Here is a 24988-nt window from a genome sequence, read left to right on the forward strand (position 1 = left end):
GTGTACTTCTAAAGGAATTTTTTGATACAGACAATGTTTTAAGTATGCAGATATTTTATAATAACTATATTTCATTTTCGAAACAATTTTTTCATGCACTATTTTCAATTTGATTTAACAGTTTCTGATTTTCAGGCTTTGGGTTACACTAAAAATGAAGACTAATCCTTTTTATTTATATACTAGCAGGAAAAATTTTGCAACATGTCTGGATGTTGAACACGTTTCTAACTCAAATGCTATTTGATTGTACTATTTTTAAATTTAGTTTAAATATATTTACAACTTTACATTTTTGCACGATCATTCATTATTCATACAAACAATCGTAGACTGATATAAATGTTTATATTCGAATTCTTTTAAACTAAATCCATAACTTGAATTTGCATAAGTATGCGTTTTAGGATTTACATGACATTCTCGAAAAATACATTTAGAATATATATGCACATAAGTGTTCAATATATACAATGACTATATTTACTTCCTCTTTCATGTATGAATTCAAAATTTATGCATAGAGATATCCAAGAAAACGAGAAATTGAGATTTTCTTATAAATTCTTATTTTCTATTTTGTCAACAGCATATGAGCTCAATCGGATGATTTATTTTTCTTTTAGCTTAGGTTCTTCATTCCAAACATCAGTGAATTTATACATATGCAGCCAATAAAAATTTCGTTTCTCTATGAAATTCTAAGGTAAAAATAACAAAATGCAATCCGGAAAAGATGTGGTCCAGTTGAACTTTGATATTTTGGAATAGAGAAACTTCGGAAAGGGAAGGGAAAATTTGTCGTTGAAGGGAAAACGGGCTAAGAAGAAAAGCAGGAAATAATCTATTATGATGTTATTTTTTGGAGTATAAAATTATAATAAAAATAGTTTATTAATTTATAATTCGCAATATTTTAAATATGAATCGATGAAAACTACTACTTTTTTTTGTATAAAATCCTTAACACAATTGTTTTAAAATTATTTTACAGATTCTAGAATTTCATCATCGTTCTCTTACTTCTTACGGCTTTAAGGAAAGCTTAAGTGCCGGTCCCTTTTACTGTAAAATCCATTTTTACCTGAATATGTTACCGACCAAAAAAAATTGATATAACATGATTTTACGGCAATAATCACCCTAAAATCACTGAATCACTGTAAATAAATAAATATTTATACAAAAACTACGGTATATTAATTACATTTTATGGTAATGAAAAAGGATCTTGTGGTAAAAGGGATTTAATGGAGGATACATCCCAAGTTCAGGTACTTTATACCGTAATTTGATCCGGAATTTTTACAGTGTAGCAAAATGCAGGCATTTTTCGATTTATTGCCTTTCGATTTAATGGTTTTTAATAATGATTAATGGCTTTTAATAATGCTTTTTTTTAATAATGCTTTTTTTTAATAATGATTAATGATTAATGGTTTCGATTTAAAGGCTTTTTCGACTTAATGGTTTTTAATACAATACTTCCTTTTTTACAGTATTTAAAGGATAGTTAGACTTAATATTTCTGCTATTTTTTATTTTACAATTTTTGGGACTTAGCAAAATGTGAATTACATGTGAGCGTGGACCACTATTTAAATACATTAGACATTACCGTCGAAATTCAAAGTTTAACTGGTATAAAAAGTATTTATTCTATAAATTTAATTTAATTTTGTAATGAAAAATGAAATATTAACAATAAAAAATTGGATTTCTTTTTACTTAAAAAAATTACTGAATAATTATTTTAACTTTAGCTTTTACATAGAAATTAGCATTCAAATTTATGTTTAATTCCGAAAATACTTATTTTTATATTAGTTAAAATTTGAATTCTGGTTTATAATGCAAAAATTCATTAAACTCACATTTTGATAATATTTTTCAAAAGCCATTTACTTGTTTTTTTCTTAAAATTGAGCTGCTAATATAAAATTAAATATGCTTTCGAATAAACTGATCAGATACGATATAATGTTAGAAACCCAACTATCTTTCTTGTGTTCTAAAATTTCTGAATATTACTGATAACGGAAACATTTTAATTTTTCGATATGTTACCCGCTTTGCCAATGTTAGTAAGACCCCTTTTGTATTCACTAATCCTTTTTCCATTTATGGAATAAAATAGCCACCATACTCCTTGAAAATTAATTTTAGTGGTTTATAAAAATAATTTCTTCCTTTAACTGCGATTTAATATCAGGAAAATGGTTTGAAACTGAAAATGTAAAGGTAAAGCTGTCGATCATATAAATTGAGCTCAAATATATATATTGAAAAGCAAAATTACTTAAGTTTTAATTAATTAAAATTTTTTTTTGCTTATTCAATTTATTTTCCAAGGTAACATTTATTTATTATGACTTTAATTAAATTAAAATTATTCAACTGTTACATTTTTCTTTATTTTTATAATTAAAAAAAGTTATGTGTACTTTTGATAGTTTTATTTTTATATATTTCAAAATTACAATAGAATTTTAAAGAAAAATTTTAATCTGAAATGTAATTTTTTTGCAATTGTTATTACTTTTGTTAAATTTAAATTATTCAACTGTTTTATTTTTTTCCTATTTCTATGATTAAAGAAATAAATATGTTTTTGATAAGTAGGTATTTATATATTTTTCAAAAGCATAATGAAATTTTAAAGAAAAATTAAAATCCATTTTTTTATATAGATCATTACTCTTACTAAATTGCAATTATTGAAAAACTGTATTCTTTTTTCATATTTTTAAGATTAAAAACAAAATTTCCATTTTCGAAAATTTCGTTTTTATATATTTTTTTTCTATATTTTTCCTTATTTTTTTATATATTTTTTAAAGTTATAAGGAAATTTCAAAGATAAAGTTTATACTGAAATTTTAATTTTCTGTAATTATAATTGGATTATTAAATTACAGTTATTCAACTGCTTTATTTTTTTTATTATATTTACACCAGCACTGCGGTCCGTGAGAACCGGCTGCAGAATTCGTATCGACCAGCCATCACTGAGATTCAAACCTGGTTCACCTCATTGGAAGGTGAGAGCTGACTTATGACTCCTGAACCCTAAGTAAAAACATTTAGGGCAATTCCAAGGTTTTCTCCACATGCGAGGCATGAAAGTAATATATTTATTAAAAAAATTTGTAAATTTGTATCAATGCTTGGAAATTTTATTATTAAAATAAAATTCATGAAAATATTTTTATAGTCAAAAAATACCCTGAGTAAAATTAGCTCTTTATAATCCTTCTGCAGTGGAATTACAGCCCCTTTATTCTATTTCGTTTTAGTTAATCCCTCCCCTCATAATTGAGAAAAAAACTAGAGTTTTCTTAAAAATGTGTTAAATATTTTAAATTAATTAGTACTTAATTAAATTTTGAAATCAAACCACATTTTCTTTTATTAAAGTCAAAAATCGTAGTCATCGTAGAGCGCCAGAACTTAATTATAAAATCAATTTTTATGACACAGAAATTTTATTTTGTGGTCGTGTTTTTATTTACGTCTTTTTTATGATAATTAGCATTTATAAATAACTAAAAAGGCTCTGAAAATAGCGAATAGAATCACTTTTATAGTCACACTTACTACTTTGATGGTAGCAAAGCCTGATCTAGCAGTTTCTTTTTCTTGGAGAGCTTATCAAATTATAAAGGAAGAAAGAATTTCTTGTTATCAAACATAAATCATTCGAAATTTTTTTTATTAAAAGTATAACCATGAGAATGTTTTAACAAAATTTCAGCACTGTACGGTCAGATTAATGGTCGCATAAATAATAAGGTGTTCCAGCTAATCTTGAAATGGTCGCAATAATTTTGATGACGGAAGACCGATATTTGACAGCTTTCAGTACAAAAAAACAACAAAAGTGGAGCGATTGATTTGAAATATTCAAACCCTAAAATTATAAGTCAGCAATAAAAGTTCTATAACGACTGACAACTTTCGTATTAATCATTTCAGCCTCTCCAAAATAATCACTACCAAACCTTTTTCCGATTCTGAACTGTCGTCTCAGCTGAATCTATTATATTTAATGCCATCCTCTATATTTTTATACCATTTCTTATTATTTGGAACCATTCCAACACTTACAGAAAATTGCTTACTTTCCTTATCCTTAGCAATGTCGATTCAGTTTTTTTAAATAAATAAATATGTTTTTTATTTAAAATATATAGCACAAGAATTAGAATATAAACAAAATATTGTTTATTGACTTTGTTTTTAGAATTTTTAAAAGTTTATAAACAGCTTTAAAAGTATGTGCATTCATTTTGAAAAAGGATTAAGTGACTGTCTGGCAGATATTTTTTAAAACAGCAATAATTTAGCTAAGTTTGCACGGTTGCAGCATTTATAATGAAAATATTATTATAGTAAAGTCAAGCATTCCCATAACAGCTCATCGTGAGTCAAAGAGGTCATGGAGGTTAATGCTCCAAAATTATATGCCCAACAGCATGATGGAACTACATCGAAAAAAAATCTGGATCAGGTAGCGGTACAGAGTACCATTATTTGGGTGCATCATCAGTAAAATACTATTTACCGTAAAATTCATTTTTGCAGTAACACATTTACACTGTAATGCGGGGATCAAATCCCGTTCTTTTCAATAACACCTAAGAGCCTTAATTACAGCAAAATCATGGTTTCGCAATTACTGGCAATTTCATACACTAGCTATTTTAATATACTAGCTTTTGAATTGACAGTGAAGTTAACCAATTCCGTACCAATTCATGACCAATTCATAACCAATTCAGTACCAATTCATGACGTATTATTTCGATTTGCACAATGCACCAAACTGATAACCCTGTAAACTATAAATTGTGTTTAATAACAATAAAATGATTTTAAAACTGAAACAAAATTAATACACACATTTCAAAATAACCGATAACAATGTAACTATCTACGGCATTTACTGTTTTTGGCTACAGCATGGTGGCAATCCCATAACAGGGGAAGAAAGCTGAAGTAGTAATTTTGACTGCTTAATTGTAGTGCTCAGAACTTATTTTTTCAGTAATTTATAAACGAAAACAAAATTGCTCCCAAGGTTCGAACTGATTTAGAAATGAAATAACAGTTTAAACTGAACACTTTCTAGCTACTATCCACTCCTTCAAAATTTATTACTTCTCAAAAATGGTAAAAACATTTATAGTCCTATTGGTTAACATATGGATTAACTAACATTTACTGGTTTATGTACCCTTTATCGCTGTATCCTTTTGATCTGCATTTGAAGTAAACTTCTAAGCTCATAAATTTCTCTAAAAGGAAACTATAAATCAACATATTGGTTAAACGATATTTAAGAGCTAATTTTCTTAATCTCATATTTCTAATCTAACTAAAAAGAAAATCTATCCTTTGTGGAGTAATAATGTATAAAACAAAACTTAAATTTTGATCCATTTTCATTGATTTTATTGACAAAATTCTGAGATAAATAGCTAAATTATTTCGACAATCTAAACATGTCAATTTCTGCTAAAATATCAAATATAAAAACTTTCCTCAAAATTTATTCGCGAAGTTATTTTTTTTTTCCTCGTAAGATAAAATATCATAATTTCTCAGAAGAATTTTTTGCAAAGAGAAAAATCCTTCAAAGTAATCTTGTCATTTTTCTTGGAAAACTGCCATGGTGTGCATTTTTACCGCTTGTTTCAGTGTTTCATTTTTAAACTTTTACAGCACTTTTTTTCTGACATCAAACTAAGTAAAAGGCTTTTGTTTCCCAGTCCCATTCATTCATTTTTTTGCTCTCATAAAGTAAAAGATTTATAATATTAGTGTCACTTTTGAAAATGAGATAAATTCTCTTTACCTCTTCATCAATTTTTATTATTTTGAGTCAATCTTTTTATGGTTCACGTTCGTTAATAACGATTAAATTTGTTATTAATTTATTATTATACTATTAATAACGAATATAATGTCGAACATGATTAAAAATCAGATCAGATTTGTTTTCATAAGTTTATACTTTAAAAAAATAAAAATATACCCTTCATGTAGATTTTGTTTAATTTAGAAGAACATTCAAACGAGAGCATCAAGTTTTTTGAACTTGAGAAGAAAAGTACAACAATAAATAAAATTTAGGCATTTAGTGAGTTTCCCAGAAAATACTGATGGTTTGGAAAATCATTTAAAGTAAAACGAACAAGAACTTAGAAAACCAGGTAATTTATAATTACAAAGAGAGTGCTGCGAATTAAGAAAATTCATAAAAGAATGGTTTCATAATTACCATCACTTGCGTTCTCAAATTAATAGATGCCTGAGCAAACATTTTCGTAGAAAATCTCTGACACGCAACATAAAAAAGCATTGCTTTACTGACTTTTCTGTCCAAAGTGCCATCTTTTGACTAACTTTGTAACTAATCTTGAAATTTGATGTTAATGAAACTTGTTTTTTATACGGAACACAGTCAGCCGTACATTTTACTCTGCTTATATATATATATATTTATTATGCTACGAATTCGAACCAGTAAAAGAGTTCTTAATATTTATTTATTTATTATTTTTTTCAAATTTCAAATAATGATTATGAAGTTTATGACTTTCTAACTCCTTAAACATTCAAAAATTAAATAATTTTATCCTGCATCAATGATTTTATCCCTTGTCATTTCTACTTGTATATTTCGTTAAATTAAAAAAATGCCCAGCACTTGCTATAAAATTTAGAATGAACTTTTTAATCAATGCCGACCTGAATCTACAGAATAAAATCTATTTATTCAGATGAATAGGATAACTGTAATTTCATAAGTTTACAAGAAAAGGAAGCTAAAAAAATAGAAATCTAACAATAGAAAACAGTTTTCGTAGAAGTTTTATTTCATTTTTATGAAATTCGCATAAGAGATGCTGAAATTTTTGAGAGCAATGTAAATCATGAAAAGTTCTCTTTAATCAGATATTCTCTCTTCTCTTTAATCGGGACTAATTTAACTGTTTTTAGTCTCTGGTTTTCAATAGAGTAATTTTCAAATGACGATATTTTAATAGCGGCTGAAAATGTAATTATATTTAAAAAAATGTATTGAATGATTTAGTCAGTTACAACTTTAAGTTATAATTATTTTGTTAGTGCTTGATTTAGTTAATTTGCGAATAAAAAGTTTGTGATTTAGTAATTAACGTAGTTCTATATTGATTTTATTAGTTAGTTAAATAATATGTGATTTAAATATTTTTTTCTTAATTTAGTTAGTTTTACTTCTATTTTAGTTAAATATATTAAGCAGCTGATGCTTATAAATTAATGCACGGAGAAAAAAATTCTGGTAAAATTATACTATATGATACTATATGTACTATATATAATGACATTTCTGGTGAAAAAAATCCACAATTCTGGTTAATAAAACAAAAATAGGAAGTTTTCAAAATGTTCATATGGTTGTTTTTCCGTCTATATGGTGATGGTTTACTGGAAATTCGGATTTTCAAAATTATGGTGCTTATTACTGCACATTTAGTAAAAAATACATAACTAAAATTTACATTTAACCGACTAAAGAGTTTTTACCATGCCATGCTCAAAGGTATCATGATAAATTTACTAATCTTTATCACATTTACCAAATTTTTGAACTTTCAAGCATGTGATACTTGTTATAAAATACGTTATTTTGTTTAATTTCTATAATGATTCAAATTGCCTTAATTTGTTTTACAAATCATCATTTTATCGTACTTGTAAATGCTATAACATGTAAATATTTATAACAACGTGCAAAGGCTGTCCAAATCATAAACAAGTTCCTCCAAGTAATATTTTGTCTTATAACGATATTTATTAGATTAAATGATTACTAAAATATAGATATTTAAAAATTAGACAGAGTGGTTTCCTCTATTGGGATTCCAGATTAATGCTTCTCTAACAATAATCTAACAAAAGATAATCCAATTAGTGATAAAGAATTCTAAATTTCGTAATATAATTACCACATCAATAATCCGGGAATTATAAACTACGATCAAATTGCACTGGCAATTTATTGATCCAGAGCTACAGTATAATACTCATGTCATTATATAGATCATAGAAAATCTTGAAAATTTTTCTAATTTTTAAATGAACGTAAAATAGTTATTATTTTATTCCAAATTGAATTCTAAATTCCTTTAAATAATTTTTTACATGAAATTTAAATGAAGCAAATAATAATAATTTTTAATTTAATTTCATTTCTCGGGAATGACGATGATCTTATAGCAAATTAATAAAACCTCTTAATCTAAACAAAAATACTCAAGTAAATCACGTATTTTAATCAGGTTATGATGACAAAATTGAAGGAAAAAAGAGAAACGAAAAGTTTAAAAACATGATTTTATTCAGAAATGTAAAATGTAAATGTCCGTTGAGTTACTTTGCTTCCCAAACTTTTCAAAATGGCCACCTAACATCTATGCTACAACACGTATGGAAAATCTTGTCTCTACATTATAAGCTCAAAGTGACAGGTTGTCGGTAATGGCGTCACTCGTCTCTGTCACTCTTACGTATCGTATCCACATATCACCGAAAAGATCTTGTAAGAAGTGTAAACTATTTCTATTTCAATATCCCATTTCTATATCCTAGGATTCGATAGAAAGTGTTGGTAGATCCAATGGAAACGAAAAAGAAGCATTTCTGACGAAATATATAGCTCAAGTATACCTCGGCATCTGAAAAAAGGAAAGAAAACAAGAGAAAAACCTTATATATAGTGAAAGAGTAAATTTATTTTTCGGAAAGTCATTTTAGGAAGAAGATTTCTCGTGGACTGAAAATTCTATTTGATTTTTTTTAAAATCATTCCGTAAACATAATAATCGTTTGTAGCTCATGCACACTGTTAGAATTTTCCTTCTAAAATTATGGTACAGTAACCGACTGCAGTCTGTTCATCCAATTAACTGTAAAATTTATATTAAAAAACATTTTTCAGCATTACGGTTTTAAAACCGTTTACAACTAGTATGGTTAAAAAGCAATGGATACAAAACTATATGATTTTATGACCATTTACAACAAGCTTGGCTTCTAAACCGGAAAATAACTATCCGAACATTGGAGATAGTTTAGCAGTTTTAGGGTGCTGCTATCTTTGCATGAATGAGTGCATCGTATTCTAATATACTCCACGGTCACAAATTGGAGAATGTAGGACAATTAAAACTTTTCATTCGTTGAAAGAAATTGAGGGAGTATTGTGGTGTCAACGCCGGGACTCAAACCCTCGATCTGTCGGTCATGAGGTTGACAGATTAGTCCTCCTTGCTATAATATGTACCGATCTGCAAGGAACTAAGCGGCTTCATTAGTTGAGCTCAGTTGGTGAGATAAAATTGTTGTTGTTGAACCGTATTAGATGAAAGCAGTTAATAAACAGTTTTTTTCACAGTTAGCAGTTTAATTATTATTTTATTTATGGTTATTTGACTGTTTCGTTTGCCTTTCGTAAAATATCAATTAAATAGATCGTTGTTTAACCTTTTTTTCAGAGAAATTTCCAACAGTGTAGGGTTTCATTTTGAATAAGTTTAGTAAGTGGATTTAAACTTAGTAGATGAAAACGTTTCTTAAAAAAGTATGGTTTAATCATTAGGAACATAGAAAAATTTGGAAAGTAGAATTATAAAAATGCAGAATTATTTGGAATGGAGAATCGTTGCGTATTGAATATTGATTGGAGAGAATTAGCTTCGGTATTCATTAATATTCTCGATTGCAAAATTAAATTTAGTAAAAAAAAGTTGAATTTTTATTGTTAGATTGAGCTTATTACAATGTTATAAGATTTTCTAGATACTGATGCAAATATTATTTTCCAAAAAGGTTATCTTCCCACTTTTTTAGAAAGAAAAATTTTTACATGATGTTTTAAAACTGATTCACCGAGTTCGGGAATAGGTCAATGCTGAGTGGGGAACGAATCAATTTAAATACAGAAGAAAAATGTTTTCAAAATAGTTTTTATATTAAATATATCTTCATCTAAATGCTTTATATTTGCAATGGATCAAAGAACAAAAAGTGCTTAAAAATATTGTTTAATAGGATCCTACAGGAATATCTTAGTTATTTAAAAACTTTAACTGCTCTAAAAACACCGTTTAGAGAAAAACGAGTTAAAAACGTAAATGATTTTTCTTTTGTTGATAATCACACAATTCTTCTTTTAAAATATATAAAACATCTTATAATTATAAAAATGTCTCGTTTAGACTTTTACACGCTACTACAAATTAAGTATGAATGATTTTAAAAATGCTGTGGAAAATCATTTTTGACTATCGCCTCATTTATAATGGCGTATTTAAGTATTTGATTATATAGATGAAAATTGGTTTTGGTATTTAAAATATTTTGATTCCATTAAATACAAAAAAGAATAAAAGTACAAAAAGTGAGTGTATTTCTTTTAATTTTTTAAAGAAAAATCCTTTGCACAAAATATTTTGAGTTTTTTCATATATTTGCATAACTCACCAAACAATTTGAATTTTATCTTCTTTTTGCCAGTATTGACTTTAAATATCTAACTATTTAATCATTTCTCTTTATCCATATATGTATATATATATATATATATATATATATATATATACAAGAAAACACGAAGAAAGTTAAGAAAAACAATAAGTTTCATTTATTGCGCATAAGCTGCAANTATATATATATATATATTTGTCGTACAAAATTGTATTCCCTTCCTCTCCATCGTAAAAATTTAAACGCTTTTTTTAAAAATCTAAAGGCTGAAAAGTAATAAAATTTACGACCTTAAAAAACGCTTTCTTTCCTTTCATATCATTATCTATACAGAACTACTTTGTACAGATTACGTAAGGAGAAAGCTACACAATTAACGTGTTCATTGTTAGCCTAACATAAAAACAATTTATGTGATTTTTTAAGTTAAACTTTCTCTTTAGATTAAAATTATACCTATTAATATTAAGGGAGTCTTTAAAAAATGTTTATCTTTATGCATACATCTTTATACATTTAAAAAATGTATCTCTTTCTGACTAAAACTAATGCTTTGTTTGCTACTGAAAAAAATCAGATATGACAGCAACAATGGTTATTGAGTTTGTCTTATTGAGAAGTGGACTGTAATTAGTTAATTGAAGCTAATAGCACCCAAAATGAATCAGCATAACATAAAGAAAACCAAAATACACGGTATTTCAACCATTCATTTGGTAATTTTTTTATTCAGACGGTTACGGTTTACCGGAAATTCTGGTTTTGAAAACTATAATTCGTAATATCACACATCTAGTATAAAATTCGAAACTGAAAAGTAAATTTTACCGAATAACTGTTTCTTATGCCATGCTCTAAGTTATCATAATAAAATTATTAAATTTTACCTAATTTATCGAATTTTATGACACAATCTAAAACCACATTTTATTATTCATTTTAAGAAAATCGTTACCAAAGCTCTACGGTAAAAATTACAGAGCTTTTTGGTGGTCTCTTAGGGTCAGAAACGTGGAAGCTTTTAATATATTCTGATAAATTTGAAATTTTTTTTCCCGATGTAGCTTAAAAAGAGGTTCAAATTTTGTAAGAACCAATGTTTGCATGTCAATCTTTCATCTTTTGGGAATGGCACTGCAATTAATCCTCATAAATACCCAAATCTTAATATATTCAAAACTTAAACGTAATGTAACGCTAAACATTAGGTAATGCAAAAGATTCTTCCAATGACCTTTTATTATGTATGTAACATGTCAGGTATGTAATTTTTAGAAAAGTGTGCAAAAATTAAAATTGTCACTCATTGCTGTGAGATGGGTAAAACTATTGTTAAATATGAAAAAGATAACGTGTTTCTGTCTCCAATACTTAAAAAAAGATAGAAAAAAAATTAGACTGAAAGTTAAAAAAAATCTTTTCGTGTGATATGGAAAGCACTATAATTGAACTACTGAAAGTTTGCCTCAGAATTTTATGTTTTGAAAATCCACTAATTCCATATCTGTATAGGAAAAAATTCCACAGGATGAAAATCCTTGGAAAGTCTTTTTTTCTCTCACAAAACCACATTTCCGAAATCTTTTTTTGGCGATGAAAACTTCTTAAAATTTTTAGTTTCCATTACTAAATTAAAAATACTTGGAAAAGAAAAGTTCCGTTAGCAATCTGAAGACAGATAGCTTTTCTTTTTTTGTGAAGAGCTTTCTTCTTCGATTCGAAACTGAAATAAAAAAAATAAGGTATATAAATAAATACAAATGAAATGTTTGAAAAATATCCCCTACTTTAACTATTTACATTTTTATTCAGACATTCAGTTTTTATGGCAAAGTTAAAAATCCAATTTAATTAAATTAAATTTTTTATTTAGGATGTCCCCTCAAACGTTTATATTTTTTTAAACATTCTTACTTGTATTTGTAATTTAATTTTTTTTGCTATTTTAACTGCATCTCTGAAAATAAATAAAATCATAAATGTAATGCAACTAATTTAAAGTCTCATTAACTCAAAATAAGATAAACGCAAAAAAATATAAAGTTATTTATCATTTTTGTAATGTTTAATTTAACGATCATTAAAAGATTTTTATCTGTAAGAAAGTAAACGCTTACATGTAAAATTAAATTAAGATTTAATTTAAAAATGTTTTTTTTTATATATAGCTTGAATTGGATGTACGTTAAATCATTCAAATGCTTTTTGTGAGGTATTTTTAAGCAAGTTTAAAGAATTGTATTTAGTTGAAGAAATCAGATGTTTTCAATAACCATTTCAAAAAGATATTTATTATTGTGCTTCATAAATTAATTAGTAGATTTTTTGTTGGCTCCTTTGCATAAGTAAAATAATTAAAAAACTCAGCTGCTAATCATACCTTAATCGAAAAATCACTGAGCCATAAATATTAAAAACAAAATGTTTACAAAAATACTAAATCACTGAAAAAAAATTTTTCAGTTGATATTTCAATAGATATCTTCATACAGAACAGATAGGTTTAAATTCAAAAACCATACGAGTTTTTTTAAAGTTTTTTTTAGTTCAAAAGCATTTTTTTTTCAATTTAAAACTGCATACATAAAACTAAGCACACAAATAGATGTTTTTTTAATTTTGTAAGTAGCTCTGCAGGAATAACATAAATCTGCTTTTGGGAAAATAATTTTATTTGGAGTTTATTTTATTTTACATTTTATGAACAATTCGTTAGTTTCATCAATTTATACTAGGCGTATTTAAATATCACATAATGAGATACTCTGTGATTATTATTGTTTTTCAATCTTAATCACTTTTAATCAAAATAAATTTATTATGAGATCTCAGGTATTTCTATAGTGGTATTACTCGTTTTTCTTTCTTTTTTTGGAAGCCAAAACCAAACTTAAGTTTTGACCTCTGTTCTATGTTGAGCTAAGAGTGGTGTTTTCTAGGAATTCTAAAAAGTCTCTAGCCTGATACTGGTTACAGATTTGAAAGAAAACTATTGAATATAATTTCTAATCTCAATAAAAAACAAATAATTGTCATATTTTCTTAATATGACTACTCAAACGCAGACATCAAAATCCATAAAATGGCATTTAAAAACTATTATTATATATAATGTATAGGACATGATAGTAAAATTAAATTATATAATAGTGTTAAGTTAGGTAATTGCTTAAAAACTATTAGCTCTCAATTATAATTTAGTTTGGAAAACCAAATTTTCAGTTTTCTTTGAAGATATTTATTCGTTAAATTCAAGTGATAAATATAGAGTAAAATTTTACCATATTTAAATTAAGGTGTTGCAAAAGCTACTTATAAGATATAAATTAAATTTCGATTGATGTCAAAAATGTGTTATTTACACAAATTTATCCAAGATCCTGTTTAATACTTTAAAAAAATATTACTTCATTGATAATTATTGCTTAGAACTTTCAAATAAATTTTCTTATGATAATGGATAAACTTTGCTTCAGACGGGCTAAACAAGTGTACCAGAATATAAAGAGGCAAATACAATGTTAAAAACTGTAATATGGAGCATGGGAATAGGTTTTGAACTTACATTTATAATAAATATTCCGAACTTTCATCCTAAAGCCTTATTCACTAAAGTATATTTCTCGAAATGAGTTCTAAAGCAACATATTATTTATTGAAAATTAACAAGGAATTTTCGTTCCAAAGTGGTATACAAGTAAAATGAATAAGTAAAAAACATTAATAAATGTTTCGATTTATTTATTTTATTTCACAAGATTTCTTTGGATATCAACACATTTTCTTCAAAAATATTTTGTCACATTGTTTACCAATTTAGAACATTTTTACCATTCTCCTATGGGAAATTTACAGAGATTATTTCTCGTTAGCAGGTGCTAAAAAAAAGACTTCCATTGTTTAAAGTTTACAAGAAGAAACTGTAGCTGGAAATAATAGCAAACAAATTCAGCATTGCCTCTAAAGGGACTGATATCTTTGAAAATTTATAACAAGTTTAAGTTAGAGGTTTTTCCTTTGTTACGTTAAAAAATTATTTAAGAATTGTAAAATAAATTTTATTATTATTATAATATAATAAATTCATTAATAGTATGTATTAGTGGGAAACAGCTCTATTTTTCGTCTATTTTTAAATTTTAATCTTAAGTAATTGTTTAATTGTAAATGTTGGATAAATCTAAAAGCTAATTTTAACATATCCTCATATCTTTTTTAAAAGAAAATATAAATGTAGCCAATTTTACTGTAAAGGTTAGTCGGCCTTAAAAATTGAACATTAAATATCCGTAACTTTTAATGATTCCCAAAAAAAGAAACACATCAAGAAACGTGTAAAATGGTCTATGTACATATTTTCTAACTCAATTTTATTCCATTCTGTAAAATTCAGCTTTAAACAGAAAAGTAAAATTGCAGTTTACAAGGATATGTTGCTGTCTTGAAGTATGGAATTCTAAACTAGTCTACTCGCGCCAAAAAATCAGATGTACTGTCTTGAAAATGTTGAAAATGTTTAGAAAAATAGAATCATTTATTTCCCTTTTATTACTTAAGATATCAGACGTAATATGTATTGTATATATATATATATATATATATATATATATATATATATAAANGGACAATTACTCTTATATATATATATATATATGCGAAACTATATGGATTTTAACCATTTACAACTGGCATGGTTTCAAAACCGTAAAAAAACTTTACTAGACATTGTAGATAGTTAAGCAGCTTTATAGTGCTGTAATCCATGCGTGAATGTGATAATCATGTTAAAATAGTACAGCGTCACAAACTGGAGAGAGCAAGACACTGAGAACTCTTCAGGCTTCAATGGAGGAATTATTGCGATGTCAACGATGGGACTTAAACACCCGTTCTATTGGTCTATTGATTGACAGATTAGCCTTTTCAGTTATAATATGTATCCATCTGCAAGGAACAAAGTGGTTTCATTATGTGGGTCTAGTTGGTGCTATTAAATTCTGGTATTTTAACAATATGAGGTAAAAGCAGTTAATAAACGATTTTTCTCTCGCTTAACAGTTTGAATACTCTCTTATTTATGGTTATTTGACTGTTTTGTATAAATACGGTAAAATAACAACTAAATAATTTGTTATTTAATAATGTTTTCCGAGAAATTTCTAACAATTGACTAAAAGCTAGGTTTTAAAGCTTGGCTCAAAAAATTAAATTTATCTCACAACTAATTCTCCTTCGAATAAAATGGGTAAAAAGTGATTTTCTAAACTTGTTGTGTTTTTTCGAAAACTCATTCAAAATGCATTCCTTTAGTCCTGAAATAAAAGTGTAAGTTTGTTTATTAGTAAAAATAAAATAGTTAAAAGTGCAAGTTAAAAGTTAAAGTTAAAAGTGTTAGTTAGGTGAAAGTTAATTTCTATATTATTAGCCATAAATAATTGATGTGCATGGAGGATTTTCTCTTCACGGCGAATTAATTTCAAAACATTACGGGTAAAAAAAGCAAAATTTCAAATACTGTTTTTTCTTCTTCTCATAGCTTATAAATATTTTGCCTTTTTTGGGTAATTAGTTCAAATCAATTATGGAAGAAACATAGGTCTGAAACCTATATGATCATATAAAGTTTTTTGTTTCATGACCTTGCTTTTAAACCCTACGATTATAACTACTTACATCAAAATTGCCTTTCATTACGGTTATTACTTTGTTATTACCGTATTATAACTCCCTATTTAATAAATTGCCATTTGAAAAAAAGAAATTTTTTCGTGCTGTATTCTTTCCTTGAATGATTCCTGTTAAAACTTTTTTCTGTTGGTGTACTTTATCATTACGTTTCAAGATTAAAAAATTTAAAAAAAAGTATTAGGTTCTTACGTTTAAAAAATCGTTGGTTATTCTACACAATGACGAGGTATGTCTTTAGGAAAGGCTGCCTTAGCTGGCACTGAGCCAAAACTCTTTTATCCATCTCATACTTCATCGAGTAAAGAAAAAAAAAGCACTGCTCTAACCTTTTCTAAGTATCCTGCTGCGATGCTTAGCTTTTAAAAAAAGATAAAATATTTCAGTACCAAAATGGTTAGAATTTACTAATTAGACTGAAGCTTGGGAAAGATAAATTTCCCTGATGACTACTTTGCTTATATTTTTTACTGATATATGTTAAGAGAACATCTTTAGGGCCGACGAGATTTTTTTGATTTTATAGTTGTGAATTTAAAACTCTGCATTTTAAAACTTTAAATAAAGCTATTAATTATGTAAAAACTTTTTTTAATTCTTTTATGTTTAAGTTTTATCTAGTTTTTCCTTAATTTTATAAAATTTTAAAATTTTTAATTTAATTTTTAAAAAAAAGTTTAGATGCTATAATTTAACTGTCTATGAACTAAATTTTATGTACAATTAATTACTTTGCTTATATATTTTACTCATATATGTTAAGAGAACATCTTTAGAGCAGACGAAATTTTTTTGACTTAGTTTATAGCAGATAGTGGCTGAGTTTAAGAATCTCTGCACTTTAAAAATTAAAATAAAATGACTAATTATGTAAAAATTTGCCTTAAATTTTTAATATTTAAGTTATTTTCATTTTTTTCTTCAATTTTATAAGCTCTTAATTTTTTCTTTTTAGTTTGTAAAAAGTTAAGATCCTATGCTTTAATTGTCTATGAACGGAGTTTTATGCACCTTTGACTACTTTGCTTTTATCCTTTACTGATATAAGTTAGAAAATCTTTAGGGTTGACGGGATTTTTTGGATTTTATAGTAACTGAGCCTTAAGGCTCTGCATTATAAAACTTTAATAAAGTGCTTAGTTATGTAAAAAATTTGTTTTTTATTTTTTATAATTAAGTTATTTCTATTTTTTCTTCAATTTTATAAACTCTTAATTTTCTTATATTTAAATTATTTCTATTTTTTTCCTTTAAGTTTATAAATTTTTAAATCTCCTTTTTAATTTTTAAAACATGTTCAGATCTTATGACTTAACTGTCAATGAACAAAGTTTTATGTATAATTGGCTAGTTTGCTTATATCTTTTACTGATATATGTTAGAACATATTTAGGGCCGACGAGATTTTTTTGATTTTATAGTAGCTGAGTTTAAGGACTTTGCACCTTGAAAATTCAAATAAAATGATTAATTATGCAAAAAAAAATTTCCTTAATTTTTATATATAAGTTATTTCTAATTTTATTCTTCAATTTAGTAAATTCATAACATTTTTATTTCTAAAAAATGTTTAGATCTTATGACTTAACTGTCTATGAACGAAGTTTTATAGACAATTTTTCTCAATCTGAAAAGAAACATTAAAGGTTTCCTTTTTAAGGGTCCTTTTAAAGGTTTCCTTTACATTAAAGGTTTCCTTTTGATTGTAAAAAGTGTCATGTCCAAGAAGCTTTTCATCTAACGCTTTTTACGGGCATTTGCAGTATTTTTAATACATGTTTAACTATTTTTTTAAGTTTAATTTGTTACAAAGGATTTGCACAGCTGAAATTTGTTAAAATAACAAAAACTTCGAAAAGATAAAATTTTACATTTTAATTTTCAATGCTGTAAATTCCTATACATCAGTTTGAAAACATTCATGTTTATCATTTTTAAACTCGTAATTTTCTTAATAAAGAAAATTACACGAATTGATGAACACTTACATGAATGTAAGTTAGATTTTTTATACAATAAAGATATTTATAATTAGAAATCGATAAAAAGATTTAGTTCAAAATAAAGAAGGAAAATAATTGAAACAATAAAGTAGCATACATTCTTTAAACCATTGTCTGAATGAATAAACCGAGCAGATCATTAGTTTAAATTTGTTTATCAAGCTTCACTCGTAGAATAAATAATTATTAACTAAGCATGCACAGTTGGTCGATTCTAATGAAGTATTAATTATTATTCAACTGTATTATAAATGAGGCATAAGCAATCCAGATTGTTTTAGTGAAATTATGTAAACAATTGAGAATAAGTTTTTAATACGAAATTCAAATTTTCTCATAATGTTTCAAAACATTTAAAAGAAGACGATATAATACTTTAATAAATCAAGATAGATTTTTAATGAATGTGAACCTCTTAACACTTCAGACAAGATTAGATTTTAGGGGAGTATTTAAACGAATTTTTAAGAATTCATATTTTTCATATTTGAAATCTATTTCAAGTAAAATAAACAATGTATTGTTAATTCTTATAAATTTATTTAACTTTTAAACTCACTACTGAGAATTTCTGAATAGATAAAAAAAAGCTATTTTTATTCATGGTTGCCCCACTGTGGAATCCTTTTAACGAAGACTGGCGAACTTTGGATGACTAAATAAATATTTACTAAATGACATTTTTCTTAATTATAAATAATGCATTCAAATTCTCATTGCATGGTTAAACTGTTAAATTATAATAGATATGCACTTTTTGAAAAAATTTTATTATGTAAAATAACCACAACATTTAAATTATAATCAATAAAATATGATAATTTCAATTTGATTTAAATATTTTAAATTAGAACTAGCGCGCCTTACTCTCCCAGTTGCGCTTGGTAGAGGTGGGTTTTTTACAATATATTTTAATTATCATGTTATTTATTATTTATTTTTTGTAACAATGTAGAGCTCAGACTGTAGTATTGAATTAAAAGACTGAACTTGATATATCTTATTTCCTAAAATGAATTATTACGTAGCCTTTGCTACAACTTAACGATAATATTAAATTCAATAATGAAATTTAAGATTCTGAATGGTTTTCTTTTTTCCAATACTTTTTTAGGAAATCCGAACTAAATTAATGTCGACAGAGCGAAATTTAAGAAATTGCAAAACGATATCACTTTGAAAACTTTTTAAAATGACAGTTACTAATAAATTAAAGTTCATAAATATTCTTGCAGTTGATATCGTATTTATAAAAAAAAATATTTTAGATGTATATTTAGTTTTGAATTAGTTACTTTATTTAAAAATGTAAATAAAAAGTAATTTTTCGATTTCTTTTGCGATTTAACTTACTCCATTGTTTTAAGCGCTTTAAGGAACTACTCTAAGACAAAATGGTATGTATAGTTAGAAAATATAAAAGTGCATTATTTAAAAAAAAATACTTACGTTGCAACTAAATTGTTAGCTAAGCAGATATATAAATCACAGAGCTTGGAGCGCGTATACTGATAAAAAGTTTACTTTTACTTGTCAAATGAACTGAATACAATTTTCATAATATTATCGATAAGTAAATAATATTATAAATGGAATAATATATCGAATATTATAGATTACCAAAATTAATTATTATCAGTGAATTATTACTGATAGATGTCGTACTATTTGATTTTGTCATTTAGCCGAGGTGTTCAGATATTTATTACATAATCATTTAAGCTTCCAATTTGGATGATTTTGTTATGGTGTAGTGCAATCTTTCCGCTCTATGTATTTAAAGATTTACTGTTAGTTTCATGATATTGGTAATGATAGCATGAATAATAAAAGCGGAACTTGCTTCTGTTATTCTGCAGAAATTGTAAAAATGTTTTAAGTCTTGCAATATTTAAAAAAATAATAACAATGAGATTAAACTAAGCAAAGATTTTATCGCTTATTAAAAATTCAGTCTCAAATTTGGTAATTTAACATAAGTTGTCGGGGTGATAGCAATCTAATAGTTTGAGGAAGAGAAAGAGTTTCAGGGGAAGGAAATCAAATTATAATACACTCACAAGCGTTTAAATACAAACATAAGTTTTTGAAACCCAAAAACTGCAATGATGTAGCTATTAGCCAAAAAATACAAGCAAGCAGTATCACCGAAAACTATGTTGTAATGACTTTTGTTCTCACCTGTCTCCTCTCCAGCTGCTGAGAAAAAGCCATTCGTTATTTATAAAAATTATTGTTAAGTAGGAAAGCTTAAAAATATTATAACTAAAGCTCTGTAATTTTAAAGATTGGGAAAACTGCATATTTTACATTCATTTGTCGGCATATTTTTTACTTTTTCGGAAAAAAAATAAATTTGCCTATATGGATCGTTTACCATACTACTTTTGGCGAACTGGGATTTCATGAGATTTTCTAGCAACTGATCTCGCTTGTTATTATAATCTGTTGACAAAGAAAATTACTTCATAACATAATAACTTAGCATAAACAACAATTTTTCATCTTAAATATTTCGTAAATTAAAGTTATCCCCTTTAAAAGGGCGATAATTTCCACATTCACTCCAGAAATTTTACAGGCAATTTTTTTCAAAATTTCTAATCAAATCTCATTCTAATTGCATTAAATCACTTTTAACACCTGATTTCGATTTTCGATATTTATTGCTCTGATATAATGGTTTAAACGGTTCACCAGGCATTGCGTAATTTGAATAATATTATGCAGTGTTCAAAGCTTTACAACAAAATTTTCTTGTTTGGACAATGTTCTCAAAAAATATTTTTTTATTCACTATGTTGTGACTCATGCTAATTAAATTTTTTGATGCATAATTAAATGGTGCATTTAAGAACTAAAATAATTTTAATTAGTCATAGGATCTCTCTCTCTATAGTATATATATATNAAAGTTATATACATATATATGTGTGTGTGTGATTAGATTTTTACTATCTACTTTTGGTAAAATATGTGACACCACTGGTATATCCTTTCCAAAAATCCCTTTTTCACCATGATATATAACTAAAAGTTTTATGCTTCACAAAAGCGATAAGAACATGAGTAATTCGACAACAGCAGTAAAAGTCTCTGATGTAATGTACAAGAGAAGAGATACTAAAGGGCATTACAGCCTCCCCCTTTCGTTATAAGTGAGACAAATAGTTCATTCTTTCTATTATCGATTGGCTAAGTAAAAGCAAAAACTCATTGTTTTATTAAGTTAAAAAAAATAAATTTCAGCACAAGTTCGAACATATTTATGTTTTAAAGAATAAAGTTTTGAAATATATTACCCTCTAAGTGCTACTTTTTAACAATATATCATGAGGTTTTGTTTACACGTCTGTTGTAATGATATTAACTGCTGAATGAATGTGTTAAACTTAAATGTTCATTATTTTTGAACTTATCGCATTCTTTAGGTTTGCTACGATATTAAATTAATGAGAAGATGGATATTATATATAATCGACTTTAAACCTAAAAGAAAAATTATGCTCTTTACCAAATATTATAGGCATCTTCATCGTCAGTAAAGTTGTACTCTCTCTTAAAATTCGGAGATCTCGTAAAATTCGGAGAGTTGTCCGTTTATTTATAAGGTTAGCTCCCTTTGAGAAAAAAGCTCAGTACCCATAATTATAATGAACTTCAGCAAAATTAGTTGAGTTGACTATTAAATTAAACAGAAAGCTCCCGTTATTGAATAAAATATTCTGGGTGAGCAGCTGCTAATGGTTGTAAAAGCTAATCGAGATGATGTTAGAGATCAGTTTGCAAACATACTGGAAATTTTGAAACTAGTTGGAAAATATAATAGGGTGTATTTCAAACATTATACTAGATTAATTTTGCAATCTCCAAATCAAAAGTACTTTTATTAATAATTCTTAACTTTCACACAAAATTACTTTCACGCAAAGATATGTTGAAAATGTATTAGAATAAATGTAAATTGATAACATTTATATTTTTTTCGAATTCAACTAAAATATTCAATACCATACTTTTTTATATTAAAACTGTTTCATTACCAAAACTGGACTTCACATTGTGTCCAATCGAAATAAATTACTTTTAATAATTTGGTTTCAAACAACATCATACTGTAACAGTCATAATATATAGTTTCCTAAGTTCCCCTAGCCAGGTTGTATTTTCTTTTACATGGTGGCTACAGCATCCTGCTACAGTACCAAAAGTCCCGAGTTCTATCCCATCAGTGGAAAAAAAATCTCTTGCTGTTCCTCCATTTTGGTGATCACGGACAAAAAGCGCGCAACTCTCTCACACCTCGTCAGATGGCAGCACTTCTCTACTTTGCCTTGATTCAACAGAAAATTCACTTGACCCACAAACAACGCCTACATTCGAACTGATGATTAATTTTAATTGCCTTATGATTACGGTCATTGGCAATATATTTTACGAGAAACATTTTCAGGTTTAAGCCTGAATTTTTTATGATCATGGTAGTTTTACAAGCATAATTTTATTCTTACGGTCTTTCCCTAGAACACTTTTTGCTAATACCTGACCATAATCTAATAGTATTAAAAACTTTGAAAAGGTCATGCTAATGCAGCATAAATATTTCAACTTGCTGCCTTTTTTAACTCATAGCTTCAGCTTTCAAGTTTACACAGCGCTTTAATTATTTATATGCCGATGTCCCAAAAATGGAAAACGAGTTTTGAATTAGAAATCAATGAGTGAAATCTGAATGTCATAATTTTTCATACATTTAAGAATCAGTAATTTTTTTTGCATTTCGCTTCGTTTCGCTTCCATCATTATTAAACTTTTTATGAATTTTAAAAATTTGATCAAATTTGGTAATTTTCCTTATGCTTGAATTGTAATTTACCAAAAATCCAATTTTTATAAGACGGCTGCAATATTTGCGAGCTTTTAACAGAATATATCCATTAGGCATCAAATTCAAATTTTTTTTTTAAAATTGAGCTATGTTTAAAAACAACTATTCAATTCTTGGAACATTGAAATTTGAAGAGTTCTATTTGCAGATTTCATATGATCCATTGAGTTATGTTGTGCGAATGTCATTTAATTGTTGTTATGACACTTATTCAGAAAAAATAAGGATTTTTAAAAAGTAAGGATGTTGAAATAAAAGAGGATAGATAAATATCTGCAGATTCAACCTCTGATGAATTTGCAGAGGGCTAAAAACAATGGCAGAGGTTATCGTTAATGCAAAGATATGCATTAATTATGAGTATTTTTCTCTATTGTGGAAATTCTTTCTACTTATAATTTTACTTTGGTTATTTGCCATCAATAGAGTAGAAATTTAGCAACAAAGATGTACACCAATAATTTTTCAACAATTGTTATTGAATAGATTCTTGCTACTGATAAGATTTTCTTTTCTCATTCTTGCTATTTATTTTATTTTCAAGATGAATTTGTTGCTATCGAATGAGTTAAAATATAATGGGTAGTATTTTTTATATTTGTTTAATTTACAAATTTTACTTGGAGAATTAATAATAGAGTCATTTAGAGGTACATAACAATACAAAACCAGCTAAAATCATGAATTATGCTCATTTTGATATTTTTTAAAAACTAATCCTGAAGAATGTGTAGAATTTCTTGTCTATAAAGGATTATTTTAAGCTTAGCAAAAAGTGCCAGATAATACATTACCAAAATTGATATTTAACAATTTTTTTGGCTTCTACGTGGAGACGATTTCCCTCCGAAAAAAAAACACGTACTGCAGCTTAGCTAAAACAGTCAAAATTTTCCATAGCCAAAGGCCAATATTTCATAAATGGAACATCGTTAAAAACGCACTTACATTTTTTCACTTATTTTTTTTTATTTCATTGTGCTTAGATATTCTTTAGTTTTAAACTTATGAAAATATATGTTATCTGGATAATCCGTTCCTAATTTGTCGTCGAAATGAAAACGCGTTTAAAACATAATCTTAAACTAACAATAAATATCTGTATAACAGCTGTTTTACTTTGTACTATGCATTTAATCTCAAAATATTATTTCATTTTTATCCTAAATTGGTAACATCTTAAACAATTGAAACGAATTGTACGCAATTTTTATTGAAAGAAAATCTTAATTTAAAGTTTCTCTTTACCATTAAAAAATAACTAACTACTCAAAAAACAAAATTAACGTAAATGAATCAACATTTTCAAGTTACTACAAACAAAGCGTGTTCTTTATAAAACTTTAGTGATTTTGCGAACGTGTAACAGTCTTTTAAAACAATATTTTGTCACTTATTGCATCAGAAGAGAAAATATCGCATCTTCCTTCAACATTAGATGAGCAGTTTGTAATGAAGCCATTAGCCAACACATGCGTGGACCAAACTAGGAATGCGTGTCAAAACAATAATGGATTTATTGCTTGTTTAGTTCGTTCACCTTACTTTTGCATGCGCTCTCTGTTTCCCCAGTTTCTCATAATTAGATATATCTCTCGCTCACCAAAAACTTCTTCCAAACTTGTTTTGGTAAACATGTGGGAGAAAATTTCTCTTTTATTCAGTCCTCACGTTTCACTGGAAATTGCGTTTGCATTGGTCTGTCTAAACTCCGACAATATTACTACTCAATCGATACTGATCTGCATCAAACTTACGGAATATATAGTATGCTTCTTAATGCGTGAATATTTTTTCCAATAGCCAATATATATATATATATATATATATATATATATATATATCTTTTCCAACCGCTGGACAAATAATTTTTTTC

General features: G+C 26.6%; 1 protein-coding gene and 1 long non-coding RNA gene across 2 annotated transcripts in view; one reads left to right on the forward strand and one right to left on the reverse strand.

Moving 5' to 3' along the window:
• The window catches only part of LOC107443691 (uncharacterized), a 73070-nt gene extending 66724 nt beyond the window's left edge, over positions 1–6346 (reverse strand). Inside the window, exon 1 of the long non-coding RNA XR_001584017.3 lies at positions 6284–6346. This is a non-coding gene — a long non-coding RNA (uncharacterized lncRNA). The remainder of the gene's footprint in view (positions 1–6283) is intronic.
• Positions 1–24988, forward strand: part of LOC122269370 (uncharacterized) — a 104938-nt gene that overhangs the window by 69481 nt on the left and 10469 nt on the right. The window lies entirely within an intron of this gene.

This window comes from Parasteatoda tepidariorum, chromosome X1 (genome assembly GCF_043381705.1).
Source record: "Parasteatoda tepidariorum isolate YZ-2023 chromosome X1, CAS_Ptep_4.0, whole genome shotgun sequence".
Lineage (NCBI taxonomy): Eukaryota > Metazoa > Arthropoda > Arachnida > Araneae > Theridiidae > Parasteatoda > Parasteatoda tepidariorum.